At 40.9% G+C, this 26,912-nt stretch overlaps 1 protein-coding gene across 10 annotated transcripts in view; it reads left to right on the forward strand.

Annotated features, from left to right (window-relative positions):
* Window positions 1-204: 204 nt before the first annotated feature.
* The window catches only part of DLGAP1 (DLG associated protein 1), a 427,607-nt gene continuing 400,899 nt past the window's right edge, over window positions 205-26,912 (forward strand). For all 10 annotated transcript variants that reach the window (XR_016280603.1, XR_016280604.1, XR_016280605.1 and 7 more), the window contains exon 1: window positions 205-468. The gene's annotated coding sequence lies outside the window, so the exon portion shown is untranslated. The remainder of the gene's footprint in view (window positions 469-26,912) is intronic.

Raw genomic sequence — 26,912 nt, forward strand, 5'->3', positions numbered from 1 at the left:
CCTCTATTTCTCTGGAACAGGCGGTGCCCTCTCCTCCCTCCGGCGCCACAAGAAACCCCCACTTCCCACAGACTTCCACAATGCGGTGTCAAAACGGATTATGGCTGCAGTGTGGATGCAGACCACGTGGTCCCTTCCTCCTCCTCCTCCTCCTCCTCCTTTTTCCTTCTCTCATTCCCAGCCATTGCAGCGCCTGGACCAGAAGGCTCTGCTGCCACTCCAGAAGACGCACACACACAATACACACTGCACACACAAACTGCACGCTGCTGGGGACGCCGTAGCTCCTCTCTCACACACACAACACACACACACACAACACAGAGACACAGGGATTAGCTGCCTCTGATGCTGATGCTGCTGTTGCTGCTGCTTTCTCTTCCTCCTCCTCTTCTTCTTCTTCCTCTTCTTGCAGCCTCCCTCCTTCCCTGGCGTTTGGACTTGGGCACCTGGCTCGCCTTGGCTCGGGTAAGGAAAGGGGACGATGGGGGAAGTGGGTCCAGGGAAGGGAGCTAGAGGGAGACAGGGGGGATCTGGTGGGCAGGGGCCCCCGGGGGAGCAGGGGAGGAGGCCCTTTCCCTACCCAGCCAGCCTCCATCCCCAGAGCCAGGGGCTGCCTTGCCATCCCTTTCGCCTTGCCTTCAACCGCACCGCTGCGGTGTTTGTTGTCAGCTGCTGGATCTGCCCAAGAGGAGGGAAAGAGGACCAGGCGTCCTCCTTTTCCAGGGCCTGTCCTCCATTCCCGCCTTCTGCCCAGAAAGAATCCCTAAAAACTCCTCCATTTTGAGCAGGGCTGAGAGAGGCATATTTCTTTGGAGCTCAGGGGGACCAGACTCGGGTCCTCCTTTTCCAAGAGTCTGTCCTCCATAGCCGCCTTCTCTTTCAGGGGGAGTCCTCCGTTTTAAGGCACGACCGGACTTGCGTCCTCCTTTCCCAAGGCCTGTCCTCCATCTCCGCCTTCTGTCCAGTGGGCATCCCTAGAAACTCCACCATTTTGAGAGAAGCATGGCTTGACATTTCTTTGGCGCTTCAGGGGGAACCTGACTTTTCCAGGGCCTGTCCTCCATTCTCGCCTTCTCTTTCGGGAGGAATCCTCTGTTTTAGGCATGGCCAGACTTGTGTCCTCCTTTTCCAAGACCCGTCCTCCATTCCCGCCTTCTGTCCAGGAGGCATCCCTAAAAGCTCTTCCATTTGGAGCAGAAAAGAGAGAAAAACATTTCTTAGGAGTTCAGGGGGGCAGGCTCGGGTCCTCCTTTTCCAGGGACCGTCCTCTATTCCTGTGCCATGGCGCCATGCCTATTGGTGCGGTTGTGTGGTCCCCCAAAGGTCCTCCATTTTGATCCGGGCTCGGCATCACAGATTGACCTTTCTAGGAAGGCTTGGAGCTTTTGAGCTTCAGGTCCTCCCTTTTTTCCTTGCCTGTCCTCCTTGTTGCAGTGAGAGAAGGGGTTTCCCCCTCAACACACCTCACACCTCCATCCTTGGTGCTCTTTAGCTCCAGTCGCTTTCCCCATCTTCTTCCTCCAGGGCGCGTCCTCCATTTCCCGGACGCGTCCTCCACGCCAGCCTTCAGCCCTGGAAGCATGTCCTCCATTTTTGAGCAAGGCTGAGGAGCACTGAGAAGCGTTTTAAGCCTTTTTATATGAGACCATGGTTTCCTGAAAAAGTCCTCCCTTTGGAGGTGCCTGGTCCTCCTTTTGCTCTTGTGAGGACCTCTCTTCCCCCTCTCACACACATTCTCACACACAACAAACTCCAACTCTCAGAATTCCATAGCCTTGAGCCAGAAAAGAGTTAAAGCGGTGCCAAACCGTTTTAGCTCATCAGTGTGGATACAGAGAATCTCCCTCTCTTTACCTCAGACAACACAAACACACACACACACCTGCCCCTCATGGGTTTCAACTCGGCCATGCTTTTGCCTCGCATTAATTGCTGGAGGGTCTCTTTTTTCTTTTTACTGAGGGAAAGATTCAGGGATGTGCTTCCTCCTTTCCCTCCTCCCGCCTTTCTCTCTTTCTTTCTTTCTTTCTTTCTTTCCTTCCCCAGGACATCCTTCCAAAGGCAGCTGCTGGTTGCCTCCTCATACTTGGCCCTCATGGAAAAAAAAGAGGGGGGAAAGGGGGGGGATTTCATCATATTTTAAAAAGTGTGGTCCTCAATGTCATTGGTCCAAAACACATTGCAGAAATAACCAAGTTTGAGATCGCTTTAACTGCCCTGGCTCAATGCTAGGGAAATCCTGGGGATTGTAGTCTATTGTGACACCAGAGCTCTCTGACATGAGAAGGCTCAACGCCTCACAAAACTACAGTTTCCAGAATTCCCTAGTACTAAGCCGAGGCAGTTAAAGCGGCCTCAAAGTGGATTATTTCTGCAGTGTGTTTTGGACCTTTCTTTCCCCTCATGGAGCTTGGCTTTGTTTTCTGGTTCCTTGGGGGCATTTAAAGATCAAAAGGGCTGCAAAAATAACCCGATTTGATACTGCTTGAACTGCCATGGCTCCATGCTATGGAATTCTGGGAATGGTAGTTTGTTGTGGCACCAGAGCCACAGAGATAGACTGAGAACTAGGCCATATTTTGTTTCCAAGTTTACATATTTAAATAAATCACTTTGAGTTTGAAAGAAAGAAATTGGCAGCATGGAGCCATGGCAGTTAAAGTGGTGTCAAACCAAGTTACTTACTTCTGCTGTGTGGATGCTCCTCCAACTCCCTCAGATCTCATTAGCCGCTCTTCTGGGGCTTCTGGACACTGAAGGCATTCAAAGAGGGCATTAGGACGGGGCTGGGGTTTCTTTCAGTGGGTTTGCCAACAGTAGGGTTTGTGTTGCCTTGTTTTGTAATAATAATTCTGGATAATAGTGGCATGCCCACTATGGTATAATAGTGTGCCCACTGTGGAAGCCAGCATGGCGTAGTGGCTTGAGCACTGGACTATGGAGACCAGGAAGGATTCAATGATATAGTTATATTACTCTGTAGAATCAGTATGTGGAGAAATCTTGTAGCCCCTTTGAAACTAAGGAGTATATCACATGGGAGAAATTTCTCTTAATTTTGAATGAAAAGAAAGTGGGGCCAGAACTCCTTTATGTGAATTCGCTAGTTCAGCAAATTTATGTGAATGCAAATAGCGTTCAAACTGACTTCCCATTGCCCGAAATTGCGTGTGATCACCTCTCAAGCAATAACGTTAAACCCCATGATTGCATTCGGATTGCCATTGGGTTATACTTCCAATTTCCCTTGTCTGATAACATCCTAACTGAAAGCTCATGCTGCCAATTTCTTTCTTTCAGTTAGTCTCAAAGGGGCTACAAGATCCCTAGAGACCAGGGTTTGAATCCCATCCCAACTTGGCCATATAAACCCACCGGGTGACCTTGGACAAGTCACATTTTCTCAGAGGTTGGCCTCTGAAGAAACTTGCCAAGAAAACCGCATGATAAGGTGGCTCTAAGTCAGCACGAAAGCACACAACAACAAATACAACTATGGGATATCTTTGTGTGTGTATGTGTGCACACGCATGGGTCCTCCTTTGGCATGTGGACCACTTGGGAATTGGGGAAGAAATCCTGACAAGGTCCCTCCTGGGTTAAATGACTGGCATTAATGGGGAGCCTGGAATCAAAACAGTGACCCCCCTCAAAGCAGGGCAAAGGAGGGGGTCTCTAATAAACTGGACTTTTATTTCAGGGCTGTGCAGCTGCTGGAGAAGCCTTTCAAGGCAAAAAGTCAGGGAGGGAATGAAGGCTGCATTCAAGGGAGACTTGCCTTGCTGCTCTGTTCTGCTTTTTCCTGTATTTTATTTAAACCCTTCAAGAAAGGGGCAATCTCACATTTGAATAAAAATGAGTGAAAAGGCTGGACAGGATGTAGTTCTCTTTCCTTCTCTTGGTGTCCACAGATACAGAACTAATAATAATAATAATAATAATAATAATAATAACAACAACATCGTTTATTTATAGCCCGCCTTTCCATGAGATCAAGGCGGGTTACAACATCTTGGGAACAACAAACGATGAAAGCCAACAGTGACATTGATAGCCAACAGTGTTACTTCTCAGCCAGGCAACTAATAAAGTTCTTGAGTTGTATGAAACTAGATAGGATCAAGCCTATGTAGGTTAATGCATTTTTAAAAAATCTGGCAAGTGTCTTCTCTACAACAAAATAGTGTTTGACATTTTTTGTATTGTTAAACCTGGAATTAAGTTATCACCTAAGGGGGGGAAGTACTCAAAACAAATGAGGTGGAGGCAGATATAGAACTGTGTGAGATATATAAGATGTATCATGTACTTCTTCATGGGGATGGTTTGGCAGTGGTAAAACTTTGAATAATGGATAAATTGGGAGATCAGAAAGCATGCATACATATACAGTATGTTGGTGTGTATTGAACTGCTATGCGTTAATAAATTTTACTCTCTTTCTTGGTTTTGAGAATGCAGGTGGTAGTTTCAGAGTGCTTTAAATCTCTAATCAGAAATAGTGTCTAGTCGGCCAAACATGAGGATAATGTGCCCTCTCAGGCAATCACTGGCAGTTCTTTTACTTGAGATTGACAGCACACATCCAACTGGCACCTGGTTTATTTTTGGAAGGATGTGATTAGAATGTAAAATGTGCAGATTTCAATAGAGGTAGACTGAAAACAAGGCCATATTTTGTTTCCAAGTAAACATATTTAAATAAATCACTGGTGGCGTTAGGAGGAATATACCACATGTATCAAGGCTGCTTATGCAATTATGTTTTAGTAGCAGAGTTCAGGAAAGGCCACAGACAAATAGCACATCATACTGTTCTTTTCAAACAAAGCATTTTTCACTGTACTTAGGTAGAGTAAGTACAGTATTGCTTATTCGTGAGAATACATTTTAATTCAGTCCATAGCTTTATGAGCCTAATACTCTTTGTTGCTGTTTGTTGTGTACCTTCAAGTTGTTTCCAACTTATGGCGACCCTCTCACAGGGTATTCTTGGCAAGTTTCTTTAGAGGAGGTTTACCATTGCCATCCTTTGCGGCTGAGAATGTGTGACTTGGCCAAGGTCACACAGTGAGCTTCATGGACAAGCGGTGAATCAAACCCTGGTTTCTAGAGTCATAGTCCAACAACCAAACCACTATGCCATACTGGCTGTCATCATACTCGTTGCATGTTATTTTTCTTTTTTCTTTTTTGGTTGTTGTTGCTAAACTTTTAACAAAAGCTCCAAACAGTCCGATGTATTTGACATTCAAGTAGATACTCGGGGGATCTTCAGGAATAACTGTCTAATATTGTGAAAGCATATTTATCAAAGTGCACAGATGTTAATGAGGGTTGATGAGAGCTGGACTCAGTCTGTGTTCTTGTAAAATACGCCAGCATGCTGCTGTTAAAATGTATGTAACAATGGCCAGTTCTACACATAGATTTATCAAATCTCAGTCAAAGCAGTTCAAAAAGTAGCAAATAGCATGCCAACTTTCTCAGAGTTCCCTTCACTCATTTTTTCTAGTCCTTCACTGTTCTCCTTAGTTATTTTGAAAACAGACTTTGAGTAAATAAAGCAGACAAAATGTCCTTCTACTGAAAAGGCTGGAATATGTTATGCCTTGTAATCATTTTAAATTTAACGACAACTGAAATTTGATAGAAAATTACAGAAGTTGTATTTGTTCCTTAACGTATTTTTTCTGGCCTACTAAATATAAGATAAGCCTAAACTAGCCTTTCTCAAATAGTGGGGCGGGGCCCCCAGGGGGGGCGCGAGGCTCCGTAAAGGGGGCGCGAGGCTCTGTTATGCAGAGGTGTACTTATAACAATTTTATAGGCAAATGATACTATTTACAGTCGCACGGGGGGCGCGAAATGTTTTCTTCTTCCTAGGGGGGGCATGACAGAAAATAATTGAGAAGCACTGGCCTAAACCATATAGTTGTAAACTATAGGTTTGCAAAAAGTTTGTTTAAAAGAGTGGTGAGGATGACGATGAATTCACTGCAGATACAAAATATATGTAGATATTCATGGAGTAATTGTAGAGTGTTAATTCTATGCAACTTCATACACTGGCAATGTCAAAACCAGCTGCTGTAATACAGGAAAATGGCTTCCACAGTTGAACTATAATATTCAAATTTCATATGAATTTGAATAGGCAACCTGACGATGTCAGTAACAATAAAGCCTTTCATTATTATTTCCCTCTTCAACTAATTAAAAAAACTAATAAGCATATAATCCTTTCCAAAAGCAACTTCCTGTGATATTAAAAGCAGTATGTTGAGATTTTAACATATGTATTGTCTCTAAAGAGAGCCAGTGTGAGTAGTGGCTTGAGCTTTGGACTACAGCTCTGGAGACCAGGGCTCCAATCCTTGCTTATGGAAACTCATTGGCGGACCTTGGCCAAGTCACATTCTCTCAGCCTCAGAGATGGGCAAAGGCTGAACAATTCTTACCAAGAAAACGCCATGATAGGCTTGAAAGCATATAACAGCAGTTGTCTCTACTGAAAGTCAAAATATTATATAGGATTCCCTTCCACTGTATAGGATTCTGTCAGCCATTCCATTTTATTAACTAATCTAAAGATTAATAAAGTCGTGGAAAATGTTTATACAGAATTCCTAACTACATTTAGGTTACTGTAAGCATTCTAATCTTCTGCTTTTCTTGGCAGTAAACTCAGGTAGAAGGTTATCATAAGTAATTTCTCTTAAGATACCATTCTGTAGAGAGAACAGATAATGATGGCAACTTCAGTTTCAGCACTGTTGATCATAGCTTATCTTTAATAAAAGGATAGAGTGGACAATGCAATTTCTGCCCGGTTTGAAATAGGGAAAATTAGCTAAAGATAGAAAGCTATGGAAAGTTTTCAAAACAGTAAAGCAATAATGAAGTCAGTGGCTCTATATGTCTACTATAGCTGGATGCCAACTATGTGTCTCTTTACACATCATGAACGCTCCCAATACACACTTTGCTGATCAAAACAGCAGTCGGTATTCGAAAAAACTTAACCCTTGTGTGTGTGAGAAAAAAGGAGAGGGGGACGAGCCTATAAAATAGAGTAGCCTTTCCAAGTCATTATAAATACATAGTCTCCCTTGCCATATAAATCAGGTAAAGAAATTAGTCACTTCTTGTCCTACTGAAGGGTATGAGGTTCAGCATTTTGCAAACCCATTCCTTGCATAAACTAGCAACCCATTCCGAAGCCCACCTCACTCTGAATCCCTGGCAAACAGACCAGGGAAGGATGAGAAGCAATGGAGCAAACCCACTTGAGAGCAGGAGGGTTGGTGAGCAGTAGAATTCCTTTTAGTTTCCTTTAGTCCCCCTGTTTCCCTCCCCCCAAAAAAGTCCATGCCTTCTTGGTTACTCCAACATTGCCTCAACATTACAAAACTGTGTATTTTACACATTAAAGTGTACCATCTAATTAGTATTCTTCTGCTCTTTCAAATAAAGCTCCTACAACTAATGGGTTAGATGGTTGGTTATTATACAGAGTACAGCTATAATAAAAATGAGATTTGCCAAGGGCTCCAGCAGATTATTAGTATTGCTGTTCATCTGTTTACTTCTCAGGATGTGTATGACCTTATATTGTGCTGCCGTCTCTTCAGACATAATCCTGTGTCTTAAAAGGGAATAACAATGGCATAGGATTTACCTCTAAATAAAAATACATAAGCATACCTTCCAAGCAATTAGAACTGCCATCCTATAAACCCAGACATAAGCCAGGGGCAGTGTGTGATCAAAGGAACAGACCCCCTTATCCCAGATTTCAGGTTGTTATGCCCCACTGTTCAGACCATAAGCTGTTTATAGGTTAAGTTAAACTCAGTATCAGTACACAGTTGCCCCCAACTTTGCTGGTTGGAGCACAGTAGCAAATGCACCAAGGCTGAATGCATAGTGTCAAAGGCTAGTCAATGTGTTTCAGCATCTCAAGCAAATAATCCCATAGTATATTTTCTTTTACCTGACAGTAAAAATGCAACAAAGATAAATAAAATTAAACAAAGACTTTCCCCCTTCAGAACACCCAGGATAGTTGTCTAGTCATTGCTAGCTCCTAAAACCATTGAGTACTTTATCCTGTTTCTTTTTTTATTTGCTAAGTGGCTTATCTATTATAGAGCCACCTTTTTCTCACTGACTTGGAAGGAGCTATCTTCTACCTTTCAAGTTCCCTTTCCTGTCATAATTCCCAAGACAACTGGCTGATGTTGGCCAGTCTATCTCTGTTGGCCTATCTATTACTACTGTATGTGTGTTATGTGCCTTCAAATCACTTCTAACTTATGATGACCTTAAGGTGAACCTGTCACAGGGTATTCTTGCCAAGTTTCTTCAGAGGGGGGTTGCCTTTGCTATTACTATTAGGTGATAATAAAGCACTCATAAGATTGTGAAATGTATCTTTACATCAAGTAATTACAGGGGTCCAGCAATAGAGTTGAATGGATGGGGAGGAGAGAAGTTACTTCTCTACAGAATGTTGGGTTTCACTTTTTAGAAAATGTGTATTATGTTTTGGAATCTCACTTCTATAATCGTAATTCTTAGTCTCAACCTCAGTTGGCCCACTATACCAGTGGAATTTAAGTAAGTGTTGATTTACTTAATCTCCATTGACTCAGTGGGTATCCTTTTGGTGGAACTAACAACTAGATTTAGACTAACCATGCTTCTTAGCATTCTGGAGTCTGGGCTCTGTCTCTGTCAGTTATGTTTCAAATGTGTGCATGTTGGGAGGAAGGAATCTGTTTCACGAACCATATGGATAGATACGTTCATGTGGAAATTTTAATATCCCTGTCACAAACTGCTTAGGACTTTAAAAATGAAAACTCAATTAAGCTATGGGACCCACCAAAGATCTATAAAGTTACATGCTCTGAGTCTTGGTGAACATTCTGTTGGCAGTATTTTGTGCTATTCAAAAACATCCTCATGTGGAGCATGTTGTAACAATCTAGGGTGTGACTAGACTATTTGTAACTGTGGCCATATCTGCCTTTTGTGAGAAACACTCAATTTTGCACAGCAGATAAAGCATTGAAAAACTATGTCTAGCCATGATTGCAACCTGAAACCTTCAATTGATAGACTTTAGGGACATTGCAGTCAGGACAACTCCTCTCCACAGGGGTGCGGGTGAGGACACAAGATACAATATATCTGTGTGGGATCCCATAAGCTAAAGCTAAAAAGTCAAAAGGCAGTCCCCCAGTGCTACCTCTGGGGTCTGCCAGATAGGCTTGAAACCAACACAAACCATGCTTCTCAATTCCTGCTAAACTGGATATCCCAAGAAGATGCTGTGGTTTGTAAACATCAACAGATTTCTTTATTCAAATTTCAAGAATCCGAAACTGCTGAATTATCACCAGTTGTCATGCTGCTATGAAATGTTATACTAATAAGTGATCATCTGTTTGGATTAATTTATGCAAGTGTCCTGCGAGGTCTCATCTGAAACACGTATTTCAAATAGAAGGCAATTTTAATTATGATAAATGGCTGCAGACAGCTAATTTTTAGGACTGTGACTGTGTCCTTTGGGCCTCCTTAATACTATAAAATAACCGTGATCTGTAGCTTTTGTCAGTTTCTGTCTCAATTTCAATATGTTACAATTCAGAGGAAGGGAATATTGAATGTCTGCGAGTTAGCTAGAAATACTCCCAATGGATATTGACAAGTTCTGGAAAGACTGTTTCCTCCTTTCTTCTTTTGAACAGTGTGTTTCATTTCACATATAACCCAGTTGTCTTTGTGTTAGTTAAATAAATTAAAAATTTAATAAATCCATTTCCACTGCTGTTTCCAACATTTTGGAAAATTCAGTATGCACAACTGTATGTTTCTGTGTTTCAAGAGATTCATATGTACATTAGTGAACTCCCATGCTTGCTTGGACATACGAGTAACAGTGCTTGGATCTGAAAAATTGGTTGACATACTGTATTATTCTATAGAGCAGGGTGTTGGAGATAAGACCAACAATATCTGGAGTACTGCATGATTCCCACCCCTGTTATATAGTTAGTGTGTAAAAGGTAGGAATTAAGAGAATTCTCCTGACCAGGGCAAAATTTACTAATTTAGGTGCCACTAGGGGGAAAAAATCTACTGGCATTCAGCAGATTTTTCTTACCACAGTCCTGACTATTGTAGAGTCATACTGATGGAAAACAAGAGAGAAGGCTAAACTGAGCAAAAATGCTTGAACAAAGCAAGATGGTGTGGTTCTGTCTTACAGATGAAAGACTAATCTCAATTTTATATAGGAGAGTGTTGTGAGTTGAGAGGTTCCTGAAGAGAGAATTGCCAACAAGATTTAAGAATCCTTTATTATTCTAACTTTTGTGTTCATCCTTGAGTGACAGATTCCACACTCCTATCAATAGAAACCTTTGTATTATTACTAGAATGTTAGATGCTATTTCAATTGTGTTTGTTGCAGTAGCACAGCTGTTTAACATAACAAGCGTTTTTGGTAGTACTTACCTTTGTTTATAAAGGTAGCATAAATAACAGTTTTGAAAAACCCACAAAGTGTATTTGCTTTTTATAACAGTACTGTACATTATAATTTCATTATCTTTCAGGCTGTGATATCTATGACTTTTTAAATACATTTGCTACACCATAACCTTTTATGAAGCCAAATGTGATAATGGTATTCCCACTACTAACAGTGGCTAACAATTTAAAAATAAACTTTAGCATGAATGTAGACGTGATTCATTCTTTCTTTCGTGATGCAAATTGGTTTCCATTTATGTACAAAATTATTATTGAAAACACAACTGAGTGGATGTTTTCCTTTAATATGGAAACATTCCTTTTGTAGATGAGTGGAATGTATTTCTTTATACAAAACAGCCACAATGATATAACTGTGGGATAAACAAGTGAAAACATAATTTTACTTGTAACACTAATAGTCCATTCTTTACAAATGTAACAAAATGAAACATTAAAATTATTTATTGCATTGTTATAGGGCAATGGTAGTTAAGGTGTTGGGATTATAAAATCCAAATGTCTGTTCATAAAATGACACCTTTTGAACTAATAAGTTGAACCTTTATATTACTTTGTTATGCCAAATTAGATAAATAATATCTCTCCCAATCAGGACAAATATCTTAGTGGCCATTTCTGTGTGATGTAACATTTGTTCCTTTGTTCTTGGCTGCCTTCAATCTGATTGTATCTGTCAGTAACCCTTTCAAGTGGCACCTTTCTTGGGTTCATTATAAGTCAGGTCACTGCTTATGTTTCCTCACTAGCTTATCTTTTCATTGGACTGGTTTTATGTTAGGAACTAGCTAGTGCCTATGCTCTTAGTAGCACACATGCACATTTGAGTATACACAAAGCTTTATGCTTGATGCTCTCCGAACATCATATTCCAACTTCATTGTCTTACATTTCGTAAAATGCAACCCAAATCAATGCTCATCCTATAATGGGAGGGATGTTAAACTTCATATTATGTCTTATTACAGGAAAGTTAATACAGTTTAAGGACTAAGATCCAAAATACACTGCAGAAATAATCTAGTTTGAGACCGTTTTGACAGCCCTGGATCATTGCTAGGGTATCTTGGGAATTGTAGTTTATTGTGGCACCAGAGCTCTCAGACACAGAAAGCTAAATGTCTCATAAAACTACAGTTCCTAGAATATTCTCGCACTTAGCCATGGCAATTAAAGCGGTCTCAGACTGGATTATTTCTGCAGTGTGTTTGGGACTTAACTGTGCTTTTAGATCCTGAATTGTTTTTGTTTTTGTTTTGTTTTTAAATCTGGGATTAAAAAAGTATCCAGTTTTCTTTATTCCTACATTATAGGAAATGAAATTTTGTTTTAAAACTCAAAGAGAAACTTTGGCAGGTTACAGACCGACTGTTTGGGGCAGGCTGTACCCGCCCTTTCCCCGGTGTATTGGGGCCTCAGTGGCCAGAACGGCAGCCGCTGAGGTCCCGATCCGCCGCTTTTCAGGCTGCGGGGAAGCAGCAAAACGCTGCTTCCCCGCAGCCTGAAAAGGGGTGTCCTTGGGGCTTCAAGCCCCAAGGACACCCCGCGGCGGTGGGGAGGGGGAGAAAGGGGCCGCTTGGCCCCTTTCTCCCTTGCTTCGCTGGGCGCAGCCGTCTGAAGGCTGCGCCCAGCGAAGCAAAACAGTGCCGCAAACCAGGAAGGAGCTCCGAAACGGAGCTCCTTCCTGGTTTGCGCTAAGGGCGCCCTAGGCGCCCTGGCGTGGAGCGAGGACGTCACGTCCACACCGCCCTGTATAGAGGCGGCGCGGCCGTGACGTCCTGTATAGAGGCGGCGCGGCCGTGACGTCCTGATGAGGGCGGCCATCTGGAACGGCCGCCGTCATTTTTTATGCGCAGAGTGCGTATTAGGGTTAGGGAGGTGCAAAGCACCGCACCTCCCTAACCCTAGTACGCGCTCCGCGCGTACTTTCATGGCAGTCTGTAACCCACCTTTATTCAGTACTTCTTCCCTTTACAGGTGAAGGAGAAAAAGGGATGCACATCCGGAAATCATGATTTCCCACTATGTATTTGAAACTAGCTAATGCAAGACTGTCCCATTTTTAAGATAAAGATTGTATTGAAATTCTGCAGTGTGAAGTGTTACAGTGAAAAATATTAGGGCAGCAAAAAAGGCAACAGTGTAGTATCATGTCTGTCACGTACAGCATTTCTTTTCTGTGCTCTATTCTTGGCTGAGTGGAAAGTGCATGAGTTTGCTCCAGTTTACACACAATAGAGAATTTGGCTTCATAGGAGGAAATCACAGAAGTAATGGATCTAGATGCATGGAAATGTATATCTGTGTTGTCATTTAGCTATGGAGTCATTTATTAACTTGGAGGATAAATATGTGGAACCAAAATATGCAAACCTTGTACCAGGCTACCAAAAGGCTACGCTGGCATTTTGATTTCATACGCTAAAACACTGATCAAATTTTAATTCTCCAAATGACAAGTTTTGTTTGCCATATTTTATTTATATTTGCCACTCAGACACATCAAAACTGAATCACTATTGCTATCAGATTTCAGTTGTTTACTTACTGCTAAACAGAGTGTTTTATTTATGCTAGTTTATAAAAGAATGGTGTGTGTGTGTGTGTGTGTGTGTGAGAGAGAGAGAGAGAGAGAGAGAGAGAGAGACTTAAAGACATGAAGTTACAAGGGTTAAAGGTTTTACTTCATCTCTTAAGGTCCACCTGCCCCTAACCCTCATCAGATTTCGAGATTGGCTCTGGGATCAGGAAGAGAGTGACTTAAGGATATGTTCCTTAACTGCATTGCAGTTCCTTCCTGACTGCATTGCAAAATAGATATATGGATGAGGACTTTTTAAAGTAAATCACCACCGTCTTTTTCCAAAGCCTAAATTGCAAAATCAGATCAGATACCAGATTTCATAATTAAGGCCTATTGAGACTTACTTCTGAGTAAATATGCAAAAGACTGCACTGCTTGGCACACTTCTGGTATCACTGGAAGTGGTTCTGATCAACCAATTAACTTGAGAAAGAGAAGAGGCACTTGAGAAGGGAATAATAAGTGGTTATTTTATATTAGAAGGACTGAGTGAAAACAGTCTAGATAACTATAGCACTGTTAATTTGGTGGGTAGTTAATGCTAACCATAGCAAAAGCTATCCCAACCTTTTAAGAAGGGGGTTTGAAAGAAAATAATCTGTTTTTACTTGATGGTATGGCTTTTCTGTTTTCAGTGGCTTTTTAGTGACTGGAGTTATTGAAAATTTTAAGTAGAATAAGCTACGAGTAGCAAAGCGCAGCATAACTCTGTGGTACCTTAAATATTAAAGCTGAGATACTTTTTGTACATATTATGTTCATAACTGTCTGTTAGATCAGCAGTCTCACTTTCTCTGTCTTATGTAAGGCATATAGGGCAGGAGGAAAAGCTGTAAGGGTGCATTTACACTGTAGAAACAATGCAGTTTGACATCACTTTACGATGGCTCTATCCTACAGAATCCTGTAGGCACCTCTTTGGCAGAAAAGGCTAAAGATCTGTAAAAGTACAAATCCGAGGATTCTAAAGGATGGCAGCGCAGCACTTAAAGTGATGTCAACATGAACTATTTCTACATGCATGCACCCTAAGATCGTATCTGCACTGGTGGGAAAACTTGTCTTATTTTCAAAGCTTCCAGATCTATAGGAAGGATGAAGTACCTCCACAACCAGCACTTACAATAGGCCAATACAAGCAGCAATGTCTGCACAATCCCCCAAGACCCATCTCCTCTGTTCCTATAGCTTATAGAGGCAACATCCATCCTATTGAGCATCGGCGAGTGGTACCAGTGGCATTGTGCTAATGTGTGCTCAGTTTGGACATTTGCAAAAGGAATGGTGCTGGAGGAACCACACAAACCTGAAAGTGAAAGTGCTGTGCTGGGGAATTGAAGTTCTTGGTGGGAAGAGTGCAGGGTCAGCAGGGTGCTTGACTGCTGACATTCCTCTCCCCATCTCCAGACTAGTGTGCAATCTGCACACTCAGAGGATTCTCCAGAGTTTCCACCTTGATTCGGAGCAATTGGGGGCCCTTTTTACTCCAAAGAATCACCCTGGAACGTGAATTTGACCCATGTTTCACCTATTTTGCCCCTGTGCATTATCACACCCTGTTCAGTGCAGGACCAGGGTGGGAATGTTTCATTTCCTCCATGTGGTATGGCCTAAGTCATCTATTTCTCCAATGCATGCATTCAGAGGAAGAGAGTAACTCAGATTGAAGTCCCATTGAATAGGTGATTATCCATCTCAGAATATCTTTCTTGTGTAACCCTGCAGAAGCCATGCTTTGGAGAAGTAGCAGAAAGTACCTTTCCCTCCTTTATTCACTGCTGTGTCCATTGTTTTTCTCTCCAGTTTAACACATTCTTGGACTATCACATTTATTCTAGCATGAGTTTTCACAGGCTGTAGCTTATTTCATCACTTCTAGATCGCAAGCCTGCCTGCAAGATTTAGTGTTGGTATTTCTTATAGTGTTCGTTTTTATTGGGCATTTGTATTTGTCAAAAATGAATGTTAGCCATTCATTATGATTTTTAATAATCATTTTAAAGGTCCTTATTTTAATTGCTTTCATGTCTGTGGTTTGTAATGGTTTGTGTAATTAGCCCCTCATGTGTGAGGGGATGTTTTGGTTATATTAATGAATAATTGATTTTCCCATTGTACTGATCTACCAGAAATACCACTGCAGCAAGATTGTTTGGAGAGATTAAGTAAAAAAAATTAAGAACAATAGACTTTTCTCAGTTTTCCCTAAGATGTTACTAATCTGAAACTGAACACTGGTTACATAACAAACAGTAACCATTGATATCAGAATTACTATGCACTAGAAAGAAGAATTTGAAGTTTGTGCAGGGAAAACTGAATTTTTGATCATGACTAATGATACTTAGAGTAGCCCCTGCAACAAAATGTGTGTGTGTACTTTTTCTAGGTGTTGAGAAGCCCTATTAATGACTAAGAACTGAATGTTAGAAATGCTATTTGTTTAGGAGTTGTGGAGGATTAACTACACTCTTGCTCAGAATAAATGGATTTTATGCTTCAGCAATTAATGTAATGTAATTAAATTGGACATTAATACAGGCTTCAAAATGACCCAAATTACATATACCTGTAATAATTTCATTAGTTGCTTTGTCACAATGATAGCCTTATTATTTCTGATGCTAATGTTTGTATAATTTACATTACACATGCATGTATTTAAACATTCCTTAATCTTTTTTAAAGAAAGGTGTTTTATGATAGACTAAAAAGGCTCTCTACTAAATATTTCTTGAGTGACATAACTAACATTTTGAACCAAAATAACATTTAAAATAAAGTGGATCTAATGAAGATTGTTGGAAGGCAGAAAGTATAATGGTTATAGAGAAGAGGAAAATGTGAAAATTCAGTGCGGAAATAATCCAATATTAAACACAGGAGAAAATCCAATACAAAATGTTCCGGAGAATACTGTGGAATCTCTTTTGATATCATTATGAAAAGGTAGTGTAAATGACAAGTCAGCCCATAGCAGAAAGTGTTGTACTTGGTGTTTCAGAGTGTAGTGTAATAAACCATGAGAGTGAGTTGTTCACAACTCATGGCCTGAATCCTATTGTTAATCCCAACTAGAGTAGAGTTCATTGAATCAATGGAAATGGCAACTTACTAAATTACCATTTATTTACTGGAACTATGTAATATGTAATGTATTATGTCCAGAAGCTGTGGAACTATAGCTCTCACCATGAGTCAACATTGCGTAGGATTCAATAGCAGGACAAGAAGGGAACCAGTGACAAAGCAGTGAATCACTCATTCAGGTTAAGTACCATGATCGGAAGAAAGTAGTCTATTAAATTGTTTAATTCATAGAGATAATTATTAGATATTTAAATAATCAGCTGAAACCAAAGCAAGAACACATTGATGTGGGCTGATACCAAACAAAACCCAAAAAACTCTTTAGAATGGTCTACTTTCTTTTAGTTCTTTTCAAAATTTGAGTTTAGTCCATGAGTTTTTCAAGTCATAAGGTCAGCTAGGCAGCAGCCAAAGCCAAGATATCTATAAGGGATTGGAAAGTCCTCAAGGCATTCTTTCAATGTGCTGAGATAGTCAGTTTCAATTAAGTGCCAAATTTCAGCAAGATTTATTGACAAGCCTAGTCGCAGGTCAAGAAAGAAAGTGTGAATTTAAGAGCATGGCTAACAAGCAATGTGAATGAAGCTATCTGAGCTAAAGAGAACTTCTTTCGGAGATACCTGAATTCTTGTTCCAATGAAATGAACTTAAAAAATCAGAAACAATCAGAAAGGAAAGGCAAACTAAAAAATGAAGTATGGAAGAGAGTGGCAGGCGGAATTTTGAGCAGCAGGCAGGAATAGTTGGACCATGGTATGACAATGAAACTTAAGGAAGTTAAAGGGATTGTAGAGAATGTAAATGCATAATTTTTTCTGTCTTCTCCATTGCAGATATAGAGCAAATAGCTATGCCTATTTTTTTTTTTGGGGGGGGGGGTGCTAAAAGAAAAGAAGCTGAGCAATCATAATCAGGGGAAATAATACCAATAGAAAAGGAATTAAAAATAAAACTGACATTATTGTACTATTTTTTCAAACCACACCTGAAGTGCTGTCTATAGTACTGCATCTAAAAAAGGTACAGAAAAGAGCCCTGGTGGTGCAGTGGTTAAATGCCAGTAATGCAGCCACAAGGTTGTGAGTTCAGTCCCAGGCAGGGCTCCAAGGTCTACTCAGCCTTCCATCTTTTCGTAGGTCGGTAAAATTAATACCCAGCTTGTTGGGGGCAATTGGCTTACACATTGTAAACCTCTTAGAGAGTGCTACTTAACTGATAAAATGTAAGGTACAGCACTTAGGGCAGAAGAATGAAATGCCCAGGTATAGGATGGGGGACACCTGGCTGAACGAGACTACGTGTGAAAGGGAGCTAGGAGTCCAAGTAGACCACAAGTTGAACATGAGTCAACAGTGTGATGTGGCAGCCAAAAAAGCCAATGCAATTTTAGGCTGAATCAATAAAAGTATAATGTCTAGATCAAGAGAAGTAATAGTGCCACTGTACTCTGCTTTGGTCAGGCCCCACCTGGAATACTGTGTCCAGTTCTGGCCACCACAGTTTAAAAAGGATGTTGAGAAACTGGAGCGTGTCCAAAGGAGGGCGACTAAAATGGTGAAGGGTCTGGAAACCATGTCCTATGAGGAACGACTTAAGGAGCTGGGGATTCCACCTCAACATTAGGAGGAACTTCCTAACAATAAGGGCTCTTCGACAGTGGAACACACTCCCTCGGAGTGTAGTGGAGTCTCCTTCCTTGGAGGTCTTTAAGCAGAGGCTGGATGGCCATCTGTCTGGGATGGTTTGATTGAGAGTCCCTGCATGGCAGAATGGGGTTGGACTGGCTGGCCCTTGTGGTCTCTTCCAACTCTACGATTCTATGATTCAGTGATAAGTGGTATAGAAATGTACTTGCTATATTGCTATTGCTATTACAGTAGTTACGGTTAAGAGCAACCTAAATGATCAAGGGACTAGAGTATCTCACCTACAAAGAAAGATTACAACATTTGGTCTCATTGGAAAAAAGAAGCATAAGGTATATAAAATTATGCATAGTGTTGAGAAGGTAGATGTGGAGAACTTTTTCTTCCTGTCTCATAATTGTACCATTAGGGGTCATTCACTGACATTTAATGGTAGGAGATCCAGAATAAATAAAAGGAAGTACTTCTTTACACAGTGTATAGTTAAATGTGGAATTCACTGCCAAGTGGCCATTGTACAGTTTTAGTATCACTACTAGTTAGAATGATCTACCGCCAGGATCAGAGGCAGAGGCTGGGCAATGAGAAACCCTCACAGCATACTGGTGGGTAGTTGACTGGTCCTTGTTTGAACAGAATGTTAAACTAGATAGGGCATTATCTAGTCATCATCTTGACTGCACCCCCAGTAAATAGTGAGTGGAAGACCAGGCATAGTAAGCGGAACACAAACAATCATGATTGAATAGCTCAAATGGATTCACTTAAGCTTGGGATTAATTTCTTGCCAAGAAACTCATTTTGTGAGAACTCGCTAATAAAATAAGATTTCCCCACTTCCCCTCAAACAGAGCATGGTATCCCGTAGTTTAAAAAATCATCCAATGACCTGCGTGCAAGTCTTTCAATGCATATACATTTTGTTTTGAGGCCCTTATTTTTTCTTTCAGTTTATCTGGCACAATCATTATTTCGTTTTACAGTGGGGGTTTTTAAGTGAATTAATTTAAAGCTACTTGAATGCCGTTTAACTGAGACAGGTGCATGAATATAACAACACATGTTTTTTAAAAAAGTCTATTATTTAAACATCAGTGCTAAATAGGCAACTCAGAATTAAAAACTAAATTCGGTCATCTTTAGCTCTGAGTTTTAATGAACCTGTCAATTCACTGGCTTGGATTAGAATGCATAAAAATCCACAATAATGATCAAATATTCTGAGATATTCCACTTAAATATTCTATTCTGTGCAATTTTATGCTGACAACACTCTCCTCTATTCTCAGATAGGCATGCATTCCCAAAGAATTTAATGATCACTGTTCTGAGGAAAATTTGAAGCAATATTGTCAAATTATTTTTTAATGAAAGCCTAATGATTTATGCAAAATACCACCAAGAGAGTAGATTTAACTAATAACAATGCCTGAAGCTTATAAACAAGCTTGGTTTTGCTTTCATTAATGTTTATGTCAGAATATTTTGATTTTGAGGAGAATTTGATGTCTTCCTATAAATTGATTGGAGTTCTTGTAGCCAAGAGACAGAAAGAATCTACAGGATCTAGTAAACAATACAGTTTGGGGGGGGGGGGGTTGAAATGGAGGTGCTGAACAGGAACTGCTAAATCTAAGTATAGGTATATAGTTACAACTATAAAAGTAACTCCTGAGATATTTATACAGTGGGCCCTCCTATTCTGGATTTCCCCGCATAAGGGGAAATCCACGTATGCTTGCGCTCCATTGAAACAATGGGGCTCGTGCTTGTGGATCGGGGCGGCACACACGCCACAGACATGTACACCATTGCTTTAATGGCAGCGTGGCTTCCGCATAAGCTGGAAGCCGAGTATATCGCGCCCGCGTATGGCACGAGCACACTATATAATAAAAAACATCTCTTTTTGAGGACAAAGTGTGTTGAGTACCCAAAGAAAATAGTAATATCAAATGATGCTATGCTCTCTGATAAACTACCACAGATTTTTTTTAAAAAAATTATATTCTCTCAGACACAGTGCCTTTAGTGAACTTTAGTTCATACGTTCAGTTATCAAGTGACTATACATGTTTATGTGTGTGCACTCTAGCATTTGAAGGCTCTCAAACAACCCCAGTAAAAGGGTTGCATGTCTGTTGAGAAGCAAACCTGACCAAATTCAATATCATTTACTCCCAGATCTATCTGTAGAGTGGAGGAATTACTGACTGTTCATTAGTAGCCTTGAGAAGAGCTATTGAAAGATACCACACCCAAGGTTTTTATAAGGATAGATGACACATTTAGGTGACTTGCCCAGCTCCCCTAACTTTCCTAAATGGTTCCAGAGGTTAGGACCAAGGGGAGGGAGGATTCTGGAAAGGCAAATTTGCTCAAGAAGAGTAGACCCACCTATTTGTGTATACTGTATATACTCAACTGTAAGTCGACTTAATCAAGGGCAGGATTTGGGACCAAAATTATGGATTTTGATGTGACCCATGGATAAGTTGAGGGTAAAACTTAGGGGCATCTAACAAATGATGTAAAGGACAAAGTAAAGGAAAACAGTGTCAGAGAATGTACAAAATTCCAGGAAGCATAACTGTTTGTGCTCACACTAAAGGCTGGATAAATGAGAATAGAGAGGGTCAGTAGTTCCAGTACAGATTATATTCTTGCCTTTCACCAGGGGATTTTTTTTTAAAAAAATAAGAGTTAGTTAAAGTACGATACTCACATTGACCCGTGGATAAGTCAAAACAGGTTTTTGGGGTCAAATTTTTCACTTAAATTTCTAGACTTTCTAGACTACATAGTATCAGATTAGTTTATGTTACATGGTTCTTCATGGTGACTGAAAACATGGGGTGACTTAGGGGCTGTACAGACTGGCCAAAAGGGATGGCATTGGAATGGAGTGGGGGCATGGCAGCTGCATGCCGCATGCACACCCAACTGGTGGGTGGTGTGGGTATGCTTCTGCAGCGCAGAGTTTATACATGTTGCACCAAAGAAACTGAGCAAATGTGCTGCTACTGCAGCAAGGGCAGCTTTTGGCCAGCTTGAAAAGGAGTACCACTTTACTGCTTCTTTTTGAGCCAACAAACTGCTGGATCGGGGCTGTGATGTACAGTTGCTCCAGTTCCAATCCGGTGCTGAAAGGGGTTCTGGCAAGCCGCTCCAAAGGGGCTGTCTGTTCAGCCCCATAGATTGTTTAGGAAAGTTGACACTGATGAGATTCTGTTTAGAAACAAGCAGGACACATTCTGGTCTTCAGCACTTTCCTTATTTTCTCTTTGCTTTGCATTTTGTGTAACTACCTATATAGTTGGCCCTCCACATTTACAGCTTTGACTTTTGCACATTTGATTATTTGTGGTCTTGATTAATATGCTCTTTCTAGAAATCTCTAGGTCCTCAAGCGCAACGTGCCAGAAGTTGACCATAGAATTATGCTGGAGAACGTCGAAGATCCTAGAGAAAATGCTTCTCTAGGCATTTGTAGGTCCTCCAGCATGATTCTGTGACCAGCGTCTGGCAGATGTTGACCATAGAGTTGTCCTGAAAGACCTGGAAATTCCTAGGGAGTTGTCCTCTCAGGTAAAAAGAACAGTGGGTTTTTATTTGCAGTTTTCCCTGGGGTCCTTCATCGCCAACCCCAGTGAATGTGGAGGGACCAATATAGTTCTTTTCCTAAAGTGTGATAAAGTTTTTTGATCTGGTTTACCAGATTCAGTTTATCAGGACTGATCACATGACTAAAAAGTTCTGTATAGTTCAAATCTCTGTATGCAAGGCATATCTGTTATCAATCAATTATTTATTTTACTTTTTTTGAGTAATTCAGAATTTAGTTTTAATGGGCAAGTATTTAATCCAAGTGAAATTACTCAAAACACATCTAGCAAAAGCTGGTCCACACACTGTCCACACACACGCACACACACAACCTGTTATTTGCAGAGTTGTGCAACTAAAATGATCTAAAAGCAAGTCAAGAAAATTAACGGGGTATTATACAAAAATGCTATGTGAAATATACAGTCACCCCTCCTTTCTTGCGGACTTGAGATCTGTGTTCTTGATTATTCACGGAGGGGCCACCTCCACTATCCTCAGTGGGGTGCACCCCATTCAAGCCTATGGAGCTTGAATACTTGTGAGTCTCCATTTTTGTGGGGGTGTGTGTCTGGAATGGACGGATCCCCCAGAAAAACAGAGTGCCAACTGTAATCTATAATTTCATAGGTTCATCTGAAATACTCCTCTCTCTATTGTGTGTCATGTCCATAGTCCAGGAAGCACTGTACATCTACATTGAAAAAAAGAGCCATTTCAGACCATTTTGTTTTGACTGTTATTGAGCCCCTGTTCCTGTGGGAGTGGAAATGGAAGGAGATATCTGGCCTTGGTAAAGTGCCCTTGGCTAGAAATGCCTAAATGGAAGTATTCTTTTTCTTGGTACAGAGATACTGTATTTTGTATTTTCTGACAGTTCTTTTAAGATAGCTGCATCAAATACTGTACTGCTACTGAACAGATATGATAGCTAAATGTAATCCTGAATATTATTCAAATATCATTTTAGATGTCTTTGCTGTCTCTCCTCTGCCTGAAATAATTAAAGTTTTTTTTTAAGTGTAGATGTAACTAGCGTGTCAGACATAAGTTCACAATTAAAACTTGTTAGGATGATCATAAATTAACATATATATATTTGAGCTCAGTGGATGCAGCATATGTTACTGCATCCTATTACTGCCTTCTGAGAAACCCAATAGAATCTGTGTTGTTGCTAGTTAATATTGTTCAATATTGTTGACCTCTTGGACATGTAAATATAGTTGGTGTAAATGGTCATAACGTTTACCCTAGCAAGTCTTCAATATGATCTTTCCTGTATTTGTGTAGTAACATTCATTCTGTATTTCCACTGAAAAAACACAGATGAAGGCAGCGTTGAAGTGAAGTAAGCATTTGTTAGTGGGTGGAAAGGAGAGAGTCTAAAGTGATGCTTAGTATTCTTAAAATACTCCCTGATTGTGTCAAATGACTAGTTTTCCGGTAGCATCGCTGTTTTTTAACATGATCTTTTACTACAGACATCTCTTACCTATCTCTAATTCTAAAAGCATTTACTGTGTCTGAAATTCATTGTGTCTCCCGGAATCTGTGGGTGGAAAAAGAAAAGTATAAGTGCCATTGGGTTTTTTTTCCCCTTTAAAAAGCGTATTCTGTCTTCGTAGTTTTTCCTCCAAGCCAGTTTTTAATACTATATTTCAAAATTTTATTGAATATATAAAAACACTTTTATTTTCTCCATCCCAAAAAATTGACTGGAACAAAAACTTGGGTTCTGCACAAAATACAGGTTTTCTGCACATATTTTTGGATGCACACTCTGTTTTGTTCCCCTGCATAAACCTTTTGCAAATGGGTCAAATACTGGCAGTCCTAGAAAAATGCACAAAATCTCTCATAAGGGGAAAACCTTTCAAATTATTACTTCTTGGATATAAGAACAAAATTACACACACACAAACAACAACAGGTCTTGTCTAATTACAAAGCAGACCACAGGTAAAATCATGAATGACACTTGAGTCCCACCCCATACATTAGACATATGTTTGTTCAATTGAAAATCTTCATGTTAGCTCTTTGTCTTAATTATCCAAGCAACTTTAGAATTCAGTACATGTTCAGAACAAGTGACATCAATTTCCTGCTTTATATTCTTTGAAGATATGATTAGTACACGTCCTGTTCCCCCTCCAGTACATTAGTAAAAACAGTGAACAGGGCAGATGATTATGTGAGTGGGAAGAGAAACAATCTGAAAAAAGAAGGCATCAAGCCTTTTTGTTCTATTGTCTTTCATGATTGGCTTGTTTTCCCAATGGAGCTACAGACTGGCAGTTTCCTTTATCTTTCCCTTAATCGTTGTTGAACTGCATTAGTGTGTATGCCGGTTTGTCTTACTCCACAGACACTAAAAGTAAATGAAGAGTTCTGTGCTTAAAACCAGGTGATGATATAATTATGGTGTAGCTGTGTTAAACAGAGACATAATGCTGAAATATCCATCTAGCACAGCCCTTTTAATTCCATTCATTGGGAATTAAATATATCTAATAATAAGCCCATTTTTAAAATCAGACTTTAAAAATGATGATGCTCTTCACACCCCTGATACCTGATCACTTTTAGCATGTACTAAAGCCCCCTTTATCTTCTTTACTGGTTTATGTATTGCTAAATGAGTATGATCACATGCAATCTTTAATTTTCTCTTCCTGGTTTAAAGAATACTGAAACTATTTTCTTTACAAAATCGAGGAATTTAACAAAATATTTAAATGAAAAAATTAGCTGTAAAGCAGCATGGCGTAGTGGTTTGAGAGTTGAACTAGGATTCTGGAGACCAGGGTTTGAATCCCAGCTCAGCTATGTAAACCCACTAGGTGACCTTGGGCAAGTCACTATTTCTCAGCCTCAGAGGATCACAATGGAAACCCCCCTCTGAAGAAACCTGCCAAGAAACCCCCATGATAGTTTTGCCTTAGGAGCGCCATAAGCTGGGAACAATTTGAACACACACAAGTGGAATCAAGTGTAATAAGTTTAAAAATTGTTATACAGTATTAATATCCTGTCTTTCTTCCACTAATCATAAGACAGTGTTTGTGGTCCTTCTCTCTGTTTTTATTTTTTCAACAATCCTGTAAGGTTAGGCTGAGAGATGGTAACTGGACCCAGGTCACCAAGAAAGAGTTGTTGCTGTTGGTTTATGCTGTTATATTGCCTTTTACTTATAGCTCTAGGAATGAGAGATCTCCAAGAGACTATTATTAACAGCAGTGGCATCACTAACATTGGTATCACATGGTGCAGTAACTCCCGTGCAGCCTGCAGTCACCCCTTTTAGTGCTGGATCGGGACTGCAGAAACTACATGCTGCGATCCTGATCTTGCCTTTCCATGGCGCAAAAAGGAGCAGCAAAAAGTGGCTTCGTTTTGTGCCCCAGAAAGGGTGCCATAGTTGCCAGTGTGCATCTTTTCCATGCTCCTTTGGTGCTGCATCATATACACAGCACCAGAAGAGTGCTGTGATGTCATGCACAGTGTGGTGTGGTATGCAGTGTCAAGATGGCCAGGGAGCGGAGTTAGGGTGTGCATCATGTGGAAGCCACACCCTAACCCCGTGTGGCCGGTCTGTACAGCCCCTTATTCCCTGATTCTCCTGCCTGTATCTTCTTCTCACACGGATGGAGCCAGGCCATGCCAGGAGGAGGGAGGAACGCAGAAAGTCCCACTCTCTCTCCTCTACTCCTAGAGTGATTTATGAAGCACACTGGGCAGAGTAAGGAAACAGGTTAACCAGGTGTCCTCCTTTTTCAGGACATGCCTTACATTTCAGCCTTCTGTCCATTAATTTATATTTATAGTTATATTAGTGGTTTTAGCTGTTATTTTGTAATGCCCTACCTTTTCTTGAATGTTCTACATTTTGTAATGCTTTGTCCTCTTTTGTCATTATGGCATCTGGTCACCCTGTAAGGAGAGGCCTCATTTGTCCCCTTTCTGGCTACACCTTCTCTTCCGCAAAACTCCTTGTATCTTACATGGAATGCTAATGCTATGCCTTGTTTCTTTGAAAAGGCAGCCATTAAGGGAACAACAGTGGTATCGCTAGAGTGGTGGTTGTGGTGTCATCCCACTTATGGTGCCACCTGGTGTGGCCCATACACACCTAGTGAAGCCCCTTATTAACAACTCTGCTTAAATCTTGCAAACTCAAGGATATGGCTTCATTTATTGAATCAACCTACTTGCAATGCATTCTTCATTCAGAATCCTGTTGTGGTCTTATGTCTTCCTAAATCAGACTTATGTCTGCTGAAATTAGAATCGAGTGGTTCTGTAATGTCCATGTCCAGTAGAGGGCTACTGTTATGTTACTACGTAACAATGCCAGAAAATAATTTATAAACAAAATATGACTTTTACAAGAAATAAACCACAATAATATACTAGATTGTCAATATATGTGATTTTATTAGCATAAAATTAACAACGATTAAAAAACCATAACCAACATGAAGATATAAAAAGTGCCAAGGATGTTAAATAAATACTGATAATTGATCAAGAGCAGAGCTGAAGATTAGCAATATATATGATTTCCTAACATAAAATTACTAAAGAGTTCCAATGCGTATTAGATAAATGCTGTCAGTCGATCAAGAGTATAGCTGAGTAAAATTGATATGAGCACTCAGGACAATATGAAGTCATCTTCTTCAGTCAATTTCTACATGCATTTCTCCCACTACACTTAAGGTATGTAATTGATTTAGCTGTCTTAACTCCAATATGTATAATTCATTCAGAATCTTATCTAGTAAAGAATAATCAATACTATTCTTGGCATCTATACAAATCTCATCAATGACTAAAAAAGAAAAAACGGCCCCTTTCGCCTCCACGCCGGACCACCGCCGTTGCTGCCGCGGCCAGGACTGCGCTTTTAGCCGGGCGGTTCCCTCCCGGGGTGTCGGAGGTGCGCATCTGCGCACCGCCCCGGGAGGACTGCCCACGGACTAAGGAGCACCCCGGCGGGACTCCTTTGGGACCTTGCAGCCACTGGCTTTGGCGTTTGGCGGCCAGTTTTGGTGCGTGGGGCCTTTAAGGACCATCTGGGGGGAAGCCAGGGAGGAGCCCCGCCAGGTGAGAGCGGCGGGGATAAAGCCGGGACACCGGGCCCTTCCTGGCACGCCCCCTTTCGCCTCCACGCCGGACCACCGCCGTTGCTGCCGCGGCCAGGACTGCGCTTTTAACCGGGCGGTTCCCTCCCGGGGTGTCGGAGGTGCACATCTGCGCACCGCCCCGGGAGGACCGCCCACGGACTAAGGAGCACCGCTGCTGCGCACCTGCGCAGTTGCGCAGCTTTTATTGGTGTGGGAGGTTTAGATTGGCCCTGGGAGCAGAGGATGCCTGTAGTGGCTAACCTCTGCTCCTTTAGTAGCCAT

The sequence above is a fragment of the Sceloporus occidentalis genome, unplaced genomic scaffold (assembly GCF_023333645.1).
Source record: "Sceloporus occidentalis isolate IW3139 unplaced genomic scaffold, rSceOcc1.0.p SCAF_3, whole genome shotgun sequence".
Lineage (NCBI taxonomy): Eukaryota > Metazoa > Chordata > Lepidosauria > Squamata > Phrynosomatidae > Sceloporus > Sceloporus occidentalis.